The sequence below is a fragment of the Peromyscus eremicus genome, chromosome 6 (genome assembly GCF_949786415.1).
Source record: "Peromyscus eremicus chromosome 6, PerEre_H2_v1, whole genome shotgun sequence".
NCBI lineage: Eukaryota > Metazoa > Chordata > Mammalia > Rodentia > Cricetidae > Peromyscus > Peromyscus eremicus.
The window spans coordinates 29,041,638-29,060,967 of record NC_081421.1 but is presented as its reverse complement, the minus strand read 5'-3'; the positions used below and the strand labels follow the sequence as shown (position 1 = coordinate 29,060,967).

The 19,330-nt window shown below is 38.5% G+C and overlaps 1 protein-coding gene across 3 annotated transcripts in view; it reads left to right on the top strand.

Moving 5' to 3' along the window:
- Nucleotides 1-19,330, top strand: part of LOC131912994 (EGF-like and EMI domain-containing protein 1) — a 615,403-nt gene that overhangs the window by 436,024 nt on the left and 160,049 nt on the right. Inside the window, exon 5 of one of the 3 annotated variants that reach the window (XR_009379781.1) lies at nucleotides 5,485-5,560. The exons of the other annotated variants lie outside the window; for them this stretch is intronic. The gene's annotated coding sequence lies outside the window, so the exon portion shown is untranslated. Of the gene's footprint in view, nucleotides 1-5,484; nucleotides 5,561-19,330 lie in introns of those variants that run through there. 3 annotated transcript variants of the gene reach the window in all.

Genomic DNA, 19,330 nt, shown 5'->3' with positions numbered 1-19,330 from the left:
CACATTTTCTTTATCCATTACTCTGATGAAGGACATCTAGGTTTATTTACAGTTTCTGGCTATTATGAATAAAGCTGCTATAAAAATAGTTGAGCAACTGTCCTTGTAGTAGGATGGAGTGTCCTTTGGGTATATGCCCAAGAGTGGTATAGCTGGGTCTTGAGGTAGGTTGATTCCCAGTTTTCTGAGAAACCGCCATATTGCTTTCTAAAGTGGCTGTACAAGTTTGCACTCCCGCTAGCAGTGGAGGAGTGTTCCTCATACTCCACATCCTTGCCAGCATGAACTATCACTTGTGTTTTTTATCTTAGCCATTCTGAGTGTAAGATGGAATCTCAGAGTCGTTTTGATTTGCATTTCCCTGACAGCTAAAAATGTTGAACATTTCTTTGTTTCTTGGCCATTTGAGATTCTTCTGTTGAGATTTCCCTGTTTAGATCTGTACCCCACTTTTTAATTGTATTGTTTGGTTGTTGATGTCTAGTTTCTTGAGTTCTTTATATATTTTGGATATTAACCTTATGTCAGATGTGGGGTTGGTGAAGATTTTATTTCACTCTGTAGTTTGCTGTTTTGTCTTATTGGTAGGGTTCTTTGTCTTACAGAAAATTTTCAGTTTTATGAGGTCTCATTTACTGTCTGTCTTAGTGCCTACATGATCAGTGTTCTATCCAGTAAGTTGTTTCCTGTGCCAGTGTGTTCAAGGCTATTCCACAGTTTCTCTTCTATCAGGTTCAGTGTGTCTGATTTTATTTTCGAGGTCTTTAATAAAGTTGGATTGAGTTATGTGCAGAGTGATAGATATGAATCTACTTGTATTCTTCTACATGCTGACATCTAGTTAGACCAGCAACATTTGTTGAAGATGCTTTTTTTTTCACTGTATATTTCTGGCTTCTTTATTAAAAATCAGGTATCCATAAGTGTGTGGATTTACATCCAGGTCTTCAATTTGATGCTGTTTATCCACCTGTCTGTTTTTATTCCAACACCATGTGGTTTTTATTACTATAGCTCTGTAGTAGAGTTTGAAATCAGGGATGGTGATAGCTCCAGAAGTTAGAAGATCTTTCATTGTACAGGATTGTTCTGGCTATCCTGAGACTTTTGTTTTTCCATGTGAAGTTGAGTATTGTTTCTTCAAGGTCTGTAAATAATTGTGTTGGGATTTCGATGGGGATTTTGTTGAATCTGTAGATTGCTTTTGGTAAGATGTCTGTTTTTACTTTATTAATCCTACAGATGCATCGGCATGGGAGATCTTTCAATCTTCTCATATCTTCTTCAATTTCTTTCTTCAAAGACTTGAAGTTCTTGTCACATAGGTCTTTCACTTGTGCTATAGCCTCTTGAAAATATCAAAGATACTATTTATCTTTCGAAACCAGAGGACAGGGTGCTGATGGCATCTTTTGGTGATAGGAAAGGATATTGTTCAACATCTTCTAAGACTCTGCCTAACTTAATGATAGCTAGCCCTTTTCATTATCTGCATCATGTTTCTTACTAGAAACCTTATTTTTCAAGAATCTATAGGTTCCTTTTTGTGTATGCCCACTTTCATACATGCATCATTTCCTCCTACTCTCCCATAGTCATTCTCTATTCAGAAATTTATTCCAACATCTGTACTCCTGGTAGGTAGTGCTAATACATTGAATCTTATTTCTAGGCATTATTAACACTCTCTTTTCCTGCAGAGGCTGGGCATGGCTCTAGTATAGAACTTCTTACAGAGCATGAAAATTACATATGTTCATACAGGTAACGACTGGGTCTTATGCCTTTCATCCCCAATGCAGAGTGCCTGACACTGAGTAGAATTACGAGAGTGTTCATTGAATGAATGAAACTTATGCAATTGTAGGGTCAACCTAAGCCTTCTACATATATGTGACAGTTGTGTGGCTTGGTCTGTTTGTGGCACTCCTATCAATGAGAGCAAGGGCTGTTCCTAATGTGTTGGCTGGCTCTTGAGAACCTAGTCCTCATGTTGAGTTGCCTTGCCCAACCTAAATACAAAGAGTGGTGCTTAGGTTATGGCAACTTGATATGTCATGTTTTGTCGATACCTATCTGAGTAGTGGATTGAGGTGGGTAGAGGTAAGATGGGGAAAGGGAATGGGAGGAGAGGAGGGAGGGTAAACTGTGGTCAGGATGTAAAATAAATTAATTAAATAAAAATAACTTATGCAGTTAAACATTTATACAAATGTGAAGTCAATATACCTTTTATTTATTTTCCTATGTGCCCATTTCACGCTTGCAGAGGATACCATTTAATATGTGACTAGTTGAACCATTTGGGTATCAGAAGGTTGCAATTTAAATATTTTCTGCTATCAGTCTGCTAGTTTACAGGGAAAGTCATAGTATTCTGCTGGGTGGTGGATGTGATGACAGAGGCCGTGCAGCTTCTCTTTGCTCTCTGGTGTCAGGCAGTATGGGTTGGTGGAGTGTTCCTCAGAGTGATGGAGCTATAGTGCTGTGGTGCTCTGGGGCCCTGATCCACAGAGAAGAAGAACTAAGCCCCAGAATGAGCCACTGACTCTCGCTAAGTTCCAGGACATTTACTTATAGAAATAGGGAATGGAATCTTTCATTCAACTTTCCTTATTTGCCATTCTTCTTGATTGATCCATCGTCTGTTCTGTTCTGTAGACATTCACTGGGTGACTAGTGTGATGAGTATTAGGGATCCCCAAGGATACAGGCACCTGCATAACAGCCTCACCTTTAGGAATGCCTTCTCACATGTGATGTACATTGTGCTTTGCAGAAGCATAAGCCCCTGACTTTATCTTTTAAGTTCAGAAAAATATGGTCAGAATCCTTTTCTATAGTGATTTTTATTTTTGAAACAATGCCCTTCTTGGTACATCTCAACTTAAAGGAAGTGACTAGGTTTTGTCAAATACTGAAAGTTATTGATGTATGCATAAATAATGAAGTTTCAGCTACACAATTGTTTTTGAGATCATAAAAGCGACTTAAAATATTATAAAGGACTCATCTATTTTCATGTGTTGCTTCTCTTAGTCACTTATGAAGGAAGCCTTATACCTCTGTTGGTGGTACACAGCATGTGAAAGTTTTATATTTCTTGAAAGTTTGTTGGTACATTCACAATAACAGAATGAATTACATTGGAAAAGATTGCTTAAATTTTTTTCAGTTTTATTACAGTTATACAATTACATGAAGATTTCATATTTCAAATTCCTCTCATTTATTCATGCATGCATGCATTCATTTATTCACTCACTCATGGTCTAAATACATCTGCCCTGTGCAGTGTGCGTCATGTCAAAAAAATAACAAGAAACCAATGTATTTAGTTAAATACATACTCATGTATGTATTTAAACTCTAACATTTAATAGTTGTGAAGTTTAGAGCTGGTAACAGTATAGATTAGATTTCAGCATCTATGAAACCATCTATAAAAACTTAGCATGTCGGAGTCTGGGGGATCAAATGGCACATTAGATGAGTCACTGTGACAGTGAGGAAGCATTTCTACTGACTCTTTATAGCCACATGCAAAGAGACAGATGTCTGTGAGTAGAGCACTCCTGATCTCTTTCTGCATCCCCACTCACACTCAGTCTCCTTCTGAGGAGAGGAATAAATTACCTCAAATGCAAGTTTGTGGCAAGAAAGCGGGCTGTGAGGTTTGGCTCACCTATTGTTTCCTCTTTGGAATCTGCAAATCACATTTGCGAATATCAGAAGAAATGGACTGCCGCCACCGATAACTCGTCTGTGAGATGTGCTTTGGGCAGAACCAACTCCACATGGGGAAGACCGAGATGCCGTAGCTGCACCTGTGGCCAGGCAGAAGGCTTGCCTAGGAGTCCAGTCGTTTTCACCCATAAATTCTATTCTCAAGTCATAAGTTTAACAAAATCAAAGTTGATCATTTGTCTTCATGTGGCTATTTTGGATTATAATTAATTCAAAATTCGATAGATGACATACATTTCTTCTGGAACCTTCCCAAATACTAATGCCACATTTTTCTAGTGCATAATAAATGCTCAAGAAAATGTATGTTTGTTGTTCTCTTCTCTTTTATTTCCTTCTATAATATTTGTTGGTGAAGGTTAAAAAATATGGCCAGCAGTATTTTTCCCTCTCCAGGGTGCTTCCAGTTCAATAAAAGAGATAAGATGAGTACACACACAGCCATAGTGTAAGAGAGCAGAGTAAATACAAGGCAGGCAAAAGCGAAGTACCATGGGGCTTGAAAGCAGAAAGAGATCACCCAATGCTGAATCAAAATGAGCTGCAAAGAATGGGGCAGGCACAAACTAGAGTCCCAGGACTGAGTGCCCTCCTTCCACATCCTTAGTAAAGTTCCCTTTTAGAAATTCACCTGTTACCATGTGGCTTCCTGTCCCCCTTGCTTTTGATGGATAACAAAAGGCACCTGGGTTCTTAACAACAAAACTGCCAGTGCTACAGCCAGGGCAGCCTTTGTGGAAACTCAGGGTATCCTTTAGTATCTATATTTTTCAGACTAGAAAGAAAATACCAGAAAGCTCAAAGCTAAAGTTTTGCTGTGAAAATTAAAACTCTCTTTATCTCTTTTTAGTCCCCGTTTAAATAATTCTGTAATTTTCTCCTAATAATTCAAAAGGATCATTTCAACACTCCCCCCTACAGTTTCAGCTAATACTTATAATACATTAAAGAGAGCTATGAGCTGGCTCATTCTTCAGGATTCATCAGGACAGACCAGTGAGTGGCATTCATAAGAGAAATAAGAGAAAGAAGAATTCTGTCCACCACTCTTAGTGATTAAACAGGGTATGGTAGCTTCATCTGGCACAATGAACTTAGGAAGGGAGAATTTGTCTTGCCCATCATTTTCCGTTATAGCAGGCAGGATGTGGAAGAAACAGCAGCTCTGGCTGCACAGCAGCAGTGTGAGGAAGATGGTCATGCATTCAGAATTAGGAAGTGGAGAGAAATGAACAACAGTGCTCACATTTCTCTTGTCCCAGACTCTAGCCCATGAGATGGTACCCGACTGTACTCAGCCTGTATTTTTCCTCCTTGGAGCAACTGAAACTTCTCTCTAAACTACATCAAAGACACCCCTGGATGTGTGTTTCCTGGGTGATTACAAATTCAATTGAGTTGACAGTGAGAATTCACTGTAACTCAGGGCATCACTCATATGTAAGAGACAGAGGACCAGGAAGTTTGTTGTGAGATTGTATCTCCTAGAAATGGCAGGAAAGCTACACTACGATACCTCAACTGCATGGCTGCCTAAACAAGATCTGAAAAATGACAATATCAATAAACATACTAACTTGGAAGTATAAGCAACTAATTACTTTGGCTGTAGGGAGAATTACTCTTTCCCAGGGATGATCCCCCGAATTGGTTGTCCAATACCAAGTGATCATCCCTGAAATTATATACAAACAGCACTAAATGGACTCAGCAGGTTTTATTTGTATGTTTTTGCAGATACATGCAAGAATAAAGAAAAAGAAGCCATGAATTGAGAAGAAGTGAGGGGACATGGAAGAAGTTGAAAGGTGGGATGCGGGAGGTGGTTGGAGGGAAGAAAAATAAGAGGGGAAATAATGTAATTATAGTTCAATTAAATTAAACAAATACAATTAAACCTGGGAGCAACCCTCTGCCTCAGCCATCTGTAGAATTTAAAAGACAGTCAATCATGGTAGAGATCAGTGTAAGGAGTTGGGGTGAGGAGCAACAAGAGACCTCCTCTCAAAACTGTGCAGTGATCCTTGCGTTTTATTATCTAAGTAGGTTTTATATTCTGAACAATAGACTGTGTTTTATTAATATTTCAGGTTCTCTGCTAAATAGTTTAATATTATGAAAGATCATACTATTACGTGAGTTTTTCCAAGACTTTCTCTACTACAGCATTGTGTCTTTATTCCTAATATGTATGCATCTACCAGATACTTTTGAGATTATAGAAATATCAATGTTATCCTGTGTTACAGACTGATCTTTTCATAGGACTGAAATCTGGTTCCTTCTCTTGTAAAATCCATATTACTTTCCACAGCTACCATAAAAAGTAAGCATGCTATATTATTTTTTATTTTCTTGCTGGAGGAAATTTCCTTATCAATTTTTAAATAAATAGATATTTTCACTCAATAAGGACAAATACATATGTGTTAGTTCTAATCAGAACACAAGCCATTTAAAAGTAACTTGTGAGTTTGTTATTAGATTTTATGTTTCTGAAGACCAGTCATCCTCAATATACAGTCTTAGATAACAATGAAGCTGCTTATTTTAGAAAAATACAAAACAACAACAAAAAAAAAAAATCAAGCAAGAACTGTGCTTTCCGTAAATAAGAAAAGCAGGCTCAAGAGTCTGGAGTGTCTTTTTTTTTTTTTTTCATTTTTTGAGATAGAGTTTCTAGTTTTGGTGCCTGTCCTGGATCTCCTTCTGTAGACCAGGCTAGCCTCGAACTCACAGAGATCCACCTTACTCTGCCTCCTGAGTCCTGAGATTAAAGGCAGTTTTTTTTTTTTTTTTTAAAGTGTTGTTCTGATTTTCACCCAGGGAGTAGTAGGCCTCTGGCACAGTACCAAAGCAAAGGCTTCTGTGACTGTTTACTAGAGTGCTGAGGGTAATGAATTGTAAATTAATTGCTGTAGTCAAAGAATGATGCTTTCATCTGCATCACATATTAAGGAAAGCAATTGGTTCATTCCAAAACCCCTTGGTAATGTACCAGGAATAATGCACCTGGCAATGTGAGAGTCACTATTTTAATGAGGAAGGCTCTTGCTGGCCAAGAAAACACCCAGAAAAAAGAGAGATGCCAGCCTTTGGCTGGTCTCTTCTTGGCACTCAGTCCTGGTGGCCCCATTTAGAGTCAGGATGGAGAAGATAGGAATTGAAGTGTAACAGGTTCTCCTGTCTGTGTAGGATGTGAGGGTGAGGAGGGAGGAGAAACAAGAATGATCATTGAAAGAGACGTGTCATATATCAATAGCCAGTACTATAACTAAGTTCAGGATTCTGTGCTTGTCTTAGGGTTTCTGTTGCTGTGAAGAGACAACCTGACTACAACAACTTTTATAAAGTAAAAACATTTAATTGTGGTGGCTTACAGTTTCAGAAGGTTAGTTCATTATCATTATGATGCAACATGGTGGCTTGTAAGCATGGTGCTGAAGAAGTAGCTAAGAGTCCTACATCTTGACTCTCAGGAAGTAGTCTGTCTCACTGGACATGTCTTTAGCATGTATGAGACCTCAAAGCCCACCTCCACAATGACACACTTCCTCCAATAGTATTACTCCCTTTGGGGGCCATTTTCTTTCAAACCACCACAGTGTTTTAAGGTTCTCTAGTGTCAACAAGCTGAACAAGTGAGACATTTGAACTCTTGTAGAACTCTTACTAAGAACACAAACACCCAATAGGAGTTTGATAGAATTCTTTTCTCTGTTCACGTAGATTCAAATATTTTCAACATGATTAAGTTGACCTCTTGCTAACTCACCAAAAATTGTTGACTATAGTTAAAAGATGGTTATAAATTGAATTCCATTAGAGATCAAATAAGTTGATTCTCAATCATATGTTAAACACAAGCAAACTGGAAACTCCACATTTAAATCAATGGTTAGAGAAGGTTTGATTCTCCAGAATCCAAGAGACTGAAGGTCTAAACTAGTTATCTGGTGATTTCTAACACAATCCCTTAGACTGTAAATAATCATCACATTTTAGAGTCCTGACTGATCACTGGAAAACACATTAAACCTGTAGCTAAGAAAATTAGCCAAATTGCATTTCATTATTGCTCTCCTTATTGAAAGTAAGTTGATTTAACCCCAGCAAAGAATAAGTAAGACATGGGAAGGCAGAATAGATGTGTAAAAGCACTGTGGAGTATGGCATAATTAGGAGACATCTTGTTTACACAGTGCAATGTGTCTTGAAGTCCAATGTATATGATATCCCTACAGGACATATTCAAATGTGCTTCTGCTGCGGCACATGTGGTGACCTGAGCTCCAGGAGGGGTAGTGCTGCGGTCCTATAGACCACATTGAGCTGAAAAGCTTGTATCCTTTTTTTTAGTTGGTTTCTCATCCATATGTTGTGTGTGTAAAGAATAAGCACATTAGACCCACGGGAAAGTGGAGTCTTTGTAAAAGAGGTAAAAAGTAAGTAAATTATTGATAGACGAATTTCATATGTAATAAGGTATAAAAGCATCTTTACTTAATTTTTAATTCTTAATTTATTTGGGGGATTATAATATAATTACATCATTTCCCCTTCTTTTTCATGGCCTCCTTATTCATTAATTCATTAATTGTTATGAATTACATATATATATACATATATATGTATATATATATATATATATTCCTAAATACAACTTGCTCAGTCTGTAAAATGTTACTTGTATGTGTGTTTACAGTGCTGAGCAATATGTGTGTCTTTAAAATGCCCTGATCTCAGGTGTCATAACCCCACTGGACTTTTTAGAAACATTTCTAGCACTATACAAAGACTTAACTTTCCCATTGTTTCTCATTTGAAAATTCATACTTGGTTTCTATGCATGACTGCTATAGCTTTTGATGTTGCCATCTGGCAGAACCTACTTGCCTTTTATCTTTCTTATGGACCTCTGTTTTCTTTTTGTGCTAACTCTTAGTTTTGTCCATTAAAACCTGTGTGAAGTCATTTTCAAATTAATGAGAAGTACGATAAAAGATGGAAAGTTGTGCCCCATGTTTTCATTAATTATGTTGTTGGGCCATGATACTGATTAGTGCTCAAGTCTGGTTGTCAACAGCTCTTCTCTTGGGTTAGATGACCTGTTTATATGTTTGTTCATCTTGTTGTCCTCAGCATTTTATTTTGTTACATCAATGAAAATGAAATAGCTAGCTGGTTAGCAGAGAGGAGTGAACAACAACCATTTTATTAAAGAAAAGCTCTTTGGCTGGCACTGAGATCATAAGGGTGGGAGAGCTGCCCCTGTCCCCCACCAGCTATAACACTCAGGAGAGCAGGCTCTGCACCCCCTATGGGCAGCACAATAGAGCCAACCCCATTGGTGCAGGTGTGGGTGAGTCAGCCATGAAGTGAGCATGGGAGAGCTATTACCCATCTGTCATGTGGCAGCATGGGTGGGAGAGAGATGCCACCCATCAACACCTGAGGCAGGTGAGAGAGCTGACCCTGAGGTCCTAAGAGTGAAAGAGCTGTCCCTGCCCCTCATCAGCTGCAGCACGTGGGAGAGTGTCCCCTACGCCATGCCTGGGCAGCACAGTAGAGCTGACCCTGAAGGTGTAGGTGTGGGAGATCCAACCCTAAGGACCTGAAAGCAGAACTGGCCCTGCCCCTTGTTCATAGCTGTAAGGGGTGAACTCCCCAGGACAATGCAGGAACACTCACCCTGGTGGTGAGGGAAAGGGAGAGCTGGCTGCCTGACTAACCCTGCAACTACCCAGTCCCAGAATCACGGTAATGTTTTGGCCCACTCCAACATCTACCCCATCTGTGATCTGCTGGAGCATGTGAAGGGACCAGTCCTGCAAACCCAAAGCTGCATAATTTCCACAACACAGGGCAACAGCAGGGTAACCAAGAGGAGCTCCAGTGAGGGCCCAGTATTGATAGTGTAGCAAAAGCCAGAGGCCTTGAACCAGACCAATGACTCTTTGTAATGAACAATTGCAAGTAAAGATATATGGATAAAAGGGTTTACTGCATGACTCACTGTGTGACACCACAGCTTCCATGACGAGATTTCCCCCCCCCTTCTCTTTTCCTTTTTTCTCCTAAATTTTATTTATTTTATTTTGGGTGAGAGGTTGCAAGGGCAGAAGGTAGATACAATGGGATGGGGAAATGAATGGGATGGAAATGCATGATGTTAAAGACACAGAGCTCTAACTGCATGATGCTTACTTCACTTGAGTATCAAGAAATCTCACTGAGGCTTCAGAAAGACCCACTGCACAATCTGGAAGGCATTTCATTTCTCCTCTAGGTTTTTCTTTCTCATCTATAGAATTTGGCCTGAGGAATGGGGACATTTCCAAACTTCTCTCGGTTATAAACGCCATAATTCTCAAGGCCAAACCCAGAGCTTGACATGTGGTCCAGGAGCTGGAATACTGAGGAAAACAGTAGGGAGTGACAGAAGTTACTATGCAAAGTCCCAACTCCTTCCCTAAATCCCATGGCTATGATGAGAACCAGGGACATCTAGAAGAATCAGAGAGAGTGAACAACATGAGAACATGAGTACAGCAAATGAACCTACCAGAGATGCCAGGAGCCATGGTGCTTAAGACATTGCTTTTTATTTAGAAGTTGTATTTGTGTCTTTTCATAGATTCACACACCTCTAATGTACTACCTTGGAGTCAATATATTCATGATGACTTTATTTCCCACCAACTGTTCATATCAGTAGTCAACAAGGAGGAGATTTTTCAATAGGAAAATACAACATAATAGTTTCACAAGCAACTTGCTGAATTCATCTGTCTTAAGTTTGGAGGAATAGCTATAGTTTCAAAAATCATTTCTGCTAAAATTATCAAAATGTATTATTTAAAAATGCAAGTTGGGGCTTAAGTGATGGCTAAGTAGTCAAAGGCACTTGCTTCTCTTGCTGAGAACCCAGGTTTCATTCTCAGTGCCCACATGGTGGTTCACGCTGTCCTTAAACTCCAGTTCCAAAGGATCTGCCACCCTCTTCTGACCTCTGTTGGTATTAGTCTCATGAGTACTGCATAAACATACATGCAGGCAAATATTTGTAAACACAAAGTTAGAATAAGTAAATCTCTTTAAAAATTAGAATAGCTAAAAGAAATATAAGTTCATGTATTTTGGTGGGGTTGTTGTTGTATTTTGTTCATAGAATAATTTATATTTGCAATGCTCATTTCCTGGAGTAAAAAAGCTAAATTTAAAGAAACATATGATTCTTATCTTAGTCGAAGTTTTAATCACACTTTCATTGTTTATTTTTGTGCATACTTCACATGAACTCACACAATTTAATTTATAGTAACCACTGATTGATGAACACATCAGAAATGAAAGGTGTAAATTGTTGTTTTAAGGCATGGCAATTTTTAAGATATTGTTTTTCATGAATCCTTTCTAATGCATATGATATTGATAGAAGTGAGGGATCCAAAGAGATCAAGCCTAGCCATGTGAAGAGATGAAGAAAATTAGGCATATTTTTAAAACTCAGCATAGATCAAAACAGTACTAAATCTGTTTCCAGAGAGCTTTGAATAGCCTGGCCAAATAATTAAGGTACTTACAGGTTAGCCATGTTGGACCAAGCTGGACGTGGTAGCACACACCTGTGATGCAAGCACTCGGGAGGCAAGAACAGGGTGACTAGGAATTTGAGGATATCCCTCATACACAGCAATCCCAAGCTGGGCTCCGTGAGACCCCGACTCAACAAAACAAAACAAAACAAAAGGAAAGGAATGGAAGAAAAGAGTTTGACAAACAAAGTTGGTAAAGTGTAGCTATGGAGAAAGAGAAACTTACATCTGCACATGCCCAAGATGGAGCCTTACTCAAAACTATGAGGAAATGAATAAATAAGGCCAATTTTCCCACTGATTAACTTTCATCTGATTCCATTTGTTAGGTTCCTAGGATGGTTTCTAGTTTAACTTCTGTGTAAGTTTGGGTCCAGTCAACAAAGGTTAATATAGAGAAAGTTTAAAGGATGTTATCTGTGGCAGAAGGCTGAAGTAACAAGGAATTACTAAGAAATAGAGACTTCTAAATAAAACACTATTTCAGTCATTATACATGGGGATGAGTGATTGTACTACTTAAAGAAGAGCTTCTCACTGGAATGAGACCCAAACAATTCTGGGAGATCTGTTACACAGTCCAGTGAATGATAATGTGGTCTCTGTGTGACCACAGCCACAGAAATTGAAAATATGGCTTCTTTAACTAGCAGACACCTGCTCTGTAAGGTACTAGAGAAATTTCATGGAGATCTGTTTTCAATGTGACATTGCCCCAAGGGGGAACAAATGAAACTGTTGGCCATTGGGTTATGCTGGCCACCAGTCACTGCAGAAGTCAGGTGTGGAGGAAGCTACTTGTTCTGCAGGACTCTCACTAAAGAGGCTACCTGTCCCATGGAAGCTGGCATTAGAGAAGCTAAGTGTAAGGCAGAAAGCTAGGAGTAAAAATTAGAAGCCAACCACACTGGAAGAGAGAAATGCTGGAGAAACCTACTTTGGGAAAGCTGAGCAGACTGCCAGAGCTTTGTGCTGATTAGGAGGCCATCTAATGGAGAGGCCACTTACTCTGGGGGTCCAGACACTGGGTAAGCTGCAGTAGAAGTTTGTCTATAAGAATACACTAGACTAGAAAAGACTATTGATTACTTTAGTGTCTCACCACATACTCTACTGTGTCACTAATAACAAGACCTAGCATCATTGTTCACTTACAGAAAGAAATTAACAATAGTCACATCCATTTTCACAGAGAAGGCAAAAAAAAAATTGAGAGCAAGAGGTCAATATGTCAGCAGTCATCACGATTTCCAATGGTGCTCCCTCACCTCACAAGAGAATTGTAAGTGCCTGTCTTTTGTCATGACTTGGATACTCCCCTTAATGAAATGATGTCTTCCCTACTCATATGTAGTCATGTGACTTGCCTGAACAAATAGCAATACAGCATCCATTTAAAACAGAAGTTTTAAATGCAAGTTCACTTTTCCTTTTGGAATCCTGCATCTAATGCTTTTTTCATGTTTGAGAGCAAGCAGCTTTTTAGTTTCGGGTTGGCTTATTATGGCCATGCTATTCAAACTATACATTAACTTCTGGGTGATCCTCCTATGTAACGTACTCAACTGCAGCAAGAGCAGGAGGAAAAGGACCAAAAGGAACCCATACGTAGTGCCATATGAGCAGTCTTGAGAAGGAGTTAACTCACTTTTCTGGAATGTCATATTAGCCTTCCCTGGTTACAGCTCTGTAGGTGAGGGGTCAGAGATGGAAGTGTCATTGTCAACAACTTCTTCGGTGTGTGGAGAACCTCTCTCCACTGTTTTTACTTTATTTCTCCAGTTTTGATAGTGTACTATCAACATGATCATATACTTCTTTCCTTTATCAGATATCTGCAAATTGTCTGGGATATTGGGATTTATCTTTGGGTAGTTTTTGTTTTTTAATGAAACTCTGTACACTTCTCTGTGTCTTTTTGTAGAGAAAATGGGTTTTGATGAGTAATACTGTATTGTCTTTCAAATACACTCAGCTCAGCACCAGCTTCTCATGGAACATTCCTCGGCTTGATATTTTTCTCCTCATATCGAATGAAGACTCAATCTCTTTATTTATCTGTGCTCTCATATCACTGTGGACAAAGACTCTATTTAGACCTCACATGGTATGCTGTCTTATTTCCCAACTTGTCTGTCTATCTCACCAAGTCAAGATGTCTTGAAGATGAGGGTCTTGCATTGATTTTCTAGTATCTCTGATCTGTGTCTTGCAGAGAACCTGTTTTATGGCAAATTGTCAATTTAGGGATAAATGGCTGGAAAATAGATTAATGCCATTGGTAGATATAAACGGTCAATTTTTTATGAAAAAAAAGTGTTTCTTATATGTTTAAGTATTATCTTTAGAACTCAGCACAGTACAAAGCCTGTACACAAATTAACAGCAAGAGTTCATTGTTGGATAAAATCTTTATCAGCACAAACCTGAAAATCTTGATTGATTACTAAGGCCCAAGCTCCATATCTAAGTTCAAGTATTCCTCAAACATAAACTTAAAACAGCTATAATATTTTACTCCTAAATTATGTTTTTCTTTGAAAAAGAAAGGCACTGTTCATAATGGGATAGGAAATGAAGTGTGAAAGTCAGAGTGGTCTAATGCCCTGTGTGGAAATGTAAACAGATAGGAATATTTGACATAATATACAGATTGTTTTAGTCATTCTGTGAAACAAACTTTTATAAATGTGTGAAATGAGTATATTATAAACCACAATAAGAGTTTCAGCTTCTCTTTGTCATGTACCAGAAGATGGTGGGGGACTCAGATTTTCTAATATTCTAGGGCAGAAAAACTATTCAAAGTACAAATAGGCAATGCTATGCTTAACCTTGAGAATGAAAAAAGAATGTATATAATTGATGAATACACTTAAGGAATACCATATCAGCCAAGCTGTTCCTGTTTGATTTTCAATGGAAATATTTGGCTGGGTAAATCTTACTCTGTCCATTAACTTGCCTGCTATATGATATACAACTTTTGCTTTTGAATCTCAGACCTGAAGATCAGGGAAAACAGATCCCCAGAACCTGCTCTATTTTTTTTATTGCTGTCTCAAATCAATCTGATGCTGTTTTTCATGAGAAGCCTAATAAAAGCCACAGTCTTTATTGAAAAGCCCTTGTATTTTATGGACTCATCTCATGTACCCTTAATAAAGTTTTTAAACAATCCGTAATAGATTTCACAGGAAGCTTGGATCTGCCATCATTCTCATTAGCAGTCCAATTTTAAACACTACTTTAGGCATGATTATCTGCAAATGTTAGTGGGGTTGTTTAATATTGAAAGACTGGTAGCTGAAGGGACAGGAAGCTCAATTATTCAAAAACCCAGTTAGATTACTATTTCAAGTAGTTTAACAAACACAATTGCATGTTGTCTTTACTTTGAAAGGGCAGCCTTGTATTCATTTCCTCAAATATGTAGTTCATTGAAAATGCCAACATTTCTAAGTCATTTTGCATGAGAAGAAAGAGTTGATTAAAACAAAAATACCTCTAGCTTGTTAAAACAGGAATGCTTTATGATTGACAACTAGTTCACACAACATTTGTTCAATTGGCAATATTACGTAAAATTTAAAAGCCACATCTCCTGCCTCACCTACTGTTTGCAGAAAAGGCAAACAATTAGATTAGTTGTACCGCTGTCTTTTATGAGGAAAAAAGGAGCTCTTTTTGTTTCTGTTGGAATATCTATCTGAAGGCTTTGCTTTTGGTCCCAGGTCTGTTTATAGATATGTTCCCTTAACTAGATTTCCCTAATCAAAACGTGTTAGCAAAGTGAACCCTGATGGAGTGTGCTCTAAAAATTAGAGGGGAACCTATTAATGTGGAAATCGACAGTGCTGCTTAAACCCTTACATAAATGTGTTCCTGGGTATGTGAGAACCGGTGGTCAGTCTACATGGAATTCACAGGAACTCATTAACAGTAAGACCACTGTATTAAGGGAAATTTAAGGTAATGTCCATCAGGCATAGTTAGGTAAATCTGACTTTGGCCACTAGGTTGCCTGCTACGTGACGTAAACTATTTTCCCACTAATCCCAGATCTCAGTATCTGTGCCTTTGAGTTACAGTACCATGGACAGCAAAGGGCAAGAGTTTTTTTTATAATCATTTCTTCTATAAACTGTGTATATTACTTTCATTTTTCTTCTTACCTTGGGCTTGTAAAATCACACCAAAAAACCTTCAAAATGACACTATTAACACTCCTTACTTTTTAGCATGCTTTATTGACATCCAGTAATGAATATTCACAATGAAAATGAAATACAAGTTTATTAAATTCTAAACTTGAAAGACTATTTTCTTTCTTTTTATCTGCAATAAAGGAGAATACAAAGCATGGTTATCACACTGCTAGCCTCCTAGTAGATTTAAACTACTAAGTAGACTTTGTATGTTTTATAATTATCACTCTTACTTCTGAGCATGATACTAGATCTTTCCCAAATATTCAACATTGGTTGCACAATCTAGACACCAAAGATCACTTTGGTGATAGAGTTGGCACAGTGCTTATTTTCCAGCATGCTTTTGAAATGTTTTGGTTAGGTGTTAACTTGGAATTACAGGATGGAGATTAATACAAATGAATTGCCCTTGCTTGATTTTATTAGCTCTATTTCTTTTAATCAAACAAAATGTCTGCTACCCAAATCTATTGATTTCATATTGTTACCCAAAATCATCTAAAGGCTTCAAGCCATTAGACAAATGATAAGTTGAAGTTACAAAATACGTTATATTTTGAAATCATTTCTCCCAGTTGCCTGATTGGCAGATCTCTTTGTTTCATCCCTAATGATTACTTAATTTGGCATGAGATAAAAAGGACCAAATGAGATAAATGTGCATACTGGCCTCCTGGGTGCCTTTCAGTAAATGGCAGTTTCCATTGCACTGTGAGGAAAACCTGGGAATGCTGCATTTACCTACCCCTCTTAGGTGTAAGGTAATGCTCACTCCATCATGAGGTTTGGTTTCACTTTGGGGGTTCTGTTTGCATTTGTTTTCTGGCACTACTTGACAAAATTTACAGTCATCTGAGAAAGGAGACCCCTATTGAAAGTATGCCCCTATCAGACTGCCCTGTAGGCAAGTCTGTGGGGCATTTTCTTGATGGATGATTAATGTGGAAGGGCTCAGCCCACTGGGGACAAGTGGTCCTGGATGCTGTAAGAAAGCAAACTGAGCTGTCCAGGAAGCAAATGCCATGCAAAGGTGTCCTCAGCAGCCTCTCAATGAACTCCTGCCTCCAGCATCCTGCCTTGAGCTTCTGCCCTGACTTCCGTCAATCATGGACTGTGATAAGAAAATTTAAGATAAATTAAACTCTTTCCTCCCCAAGTTGCTTTTGGTCATGGTCTTTATCACAGCACTTGAAAACAAACTAACATGTTTATTCTAACTCACCCCTCAGCTGTTTCTGCAACTGTATATATCAAACAGTAATTTAGAGTGCATCACCACAATGTGCCAGTAAAGACCTGGGCTTTTCACATAGTATTCCATGCATGGTTTCTCCTCCTTTGTTAAGCCATTGACCTCTATGAGAAGTTTTACACTTTCTTTGCTTTTTAAAATTTTGCTGCTCCATTGATGCTAATTTTAGTGTGCTATTTTCAATACTGGAGAGTCAGAAACAGTCCCTTTGAGATTAATGAGACATTAGGATGACTTGGGAATTTCATAACTAGGTTATTCTTTTTTAGAAAGCTAGATAAGAGTGATTTTGGACCATTCAGAAAGATCTAGCATCTGATTTATAATTTGTAATTATATATACATATATAGTTCATTATAATTATATGTAATCCATTATATATATTATATATATATAATTCATACTTTCTTTCAGGTATGATATGGGTTTCTTTTTCTTGTTTTTTTGTTTATTTGGTCGTTTTTTTCTTTGCTTTACATAAACAGCTCTATTACCTAAAATTTGCTAAGAGCATCCTGTTTTAATATGAGCTTATTCTTTTTAATGAAGATAACTTATTAAAGATGTTACCTTTTATACCATTTGTATGAAGTAATTTGAAAATAAGAATATTTTTATTAATATTTTATTCAGGAAATTTAAATCTTCTGGAAGAAAAACAGTGTTTAATATGGCAAGAAAGCAGAAACAGATTAATACAATGGAATAATTCTGGAGCTTCAGTGATACAAAAAGATGCTTTTTTATGAGATGCTATTGGCATAATGGATTGAGTCTGCCAGGTGAAGGTAGATGCCTCTCCCTTTACTGGCTGAGGCTTCACAAACTAGCAGGCAGTTATCTGCTTTACTCACATAATGTAGAGACAACTTAGGGTCCTGCGCCTGGGTGCATCTTCAAAGACAGGATTCCAGGAGTGTCTCTATAAACTGCCACCCAGGTGACCACATGGCCAACTAAGTATAATGGTCAGAGAGTAGATTACTCCATCCATTCAGTGCCTGAGCTGGACCACTTTGGAGAATAAAGGTGAGGAGGAAAATACTTACATAATTGAAAACTTATTGTTGTAAGTATTAAAATATGAAGAAACATCATATTCCATAACATACATACTTTTTCCTCATGATAAATGAAAGTGTCAGTAGAGCCACACTGTATCCATAATAGCATGCTCAAGCTCTGAGGCAGGTCTCAGCTTCCTACAAATTTATGATATTTTCCTTCATTTCTTCACTTACCACGCCAGCTGATGGCATACTGTGGCAATGGGATGTTTGGAGCTAATCTTCCCTAGATTTTTGGAGGACAAGGTGACCTTAACTAATGTATGTGTTACATCTGTACATCTTGAAACTGGTGAGAAGGTTGAATTGAGCGGGATAACATGCAGAGAATGCCAAGGACCCCACCATTCTAATCCCCAATAATGGGAGAGTCTCTATTTTGCCTTTCTACCACCCACCACCCATAGCGTTTACACAACACTGACTTTACCATAGCTTTACTACAATTATGGCTTCATATGTTTACCGCATAGATTCAAACCTCCTTGAGTACAGCCCCCTTCTCATACATGTTTACTGTCTGGGCTCAGCATATTCCTTGGTTCATAAAAATTAATATTAGGGGTGAGGAGATGCCTCATTCATTCAATTGCTTGCTCCACAAGCATCAAGTCTTATATCAAACCCCAGAATGCACATAAAAAGATGGTATAGTGGCACACACTGTGGTTCCAGCATTGTGGCAGCAGAGACAAGCGAGTCCTTTGAAGTCACTTGGCCAGCTTGCTAAAACTACCTGGTAAACCTCTTGGTCTAGGGAAGCACCCTATTCCAAAACAAGATAAAAGTCAAATGAGGAAGAGACCTGAGATTGACCCCTGGCCTTCACACCTGTGTGCACACATATGCATGTGCACCTACACACACATGAACACCCACAGAGTAAAGGGAAGTGAATGGTAACTAACTGAATGTCTATGACTCTGATAAAAGAAGTGCCCGTTTTCCAATCTGTACTGCTTTAAAAGGGAGAGAGAATGTATAGTCCAGGAGGGCAATTCTCTGGCTCTTTTGGCTTGATGACCATAGCTGTTAAAGGCCTGTGACTTTCTTTGTTCATAGTGACAAGGCTACTTCCTCATCTTTAATTTGGTTTCCTGAATAGATCTGCCCTCTGGGAATGTGATTCACTGTGAAGAACAGTCCAGGTTATTAAGCCACTAATACATCCATAAATAGGAGCTCAAGTGAGCCTTGTAGGCTTCGTCTCTCGGGCCGCTATGTCAACCACCACAGCCAATTCTCCAACTGTCCCTGCAAGTCAGTCAGCACAGCCAAGCCTACCATTGCCCCCTGCTGAGTCCCAACATGAATCACAAGATCCCGGTGGCCTCTGTGGGCAACATCTTGTCTCTTGAGTCTGCCTGACATCTGACAAGATGAGTACACACCTCACACACTGACACAGCCATGTCAATATGTCTCTTGACCTTTCAAAGGGCTTGCGATCCTGT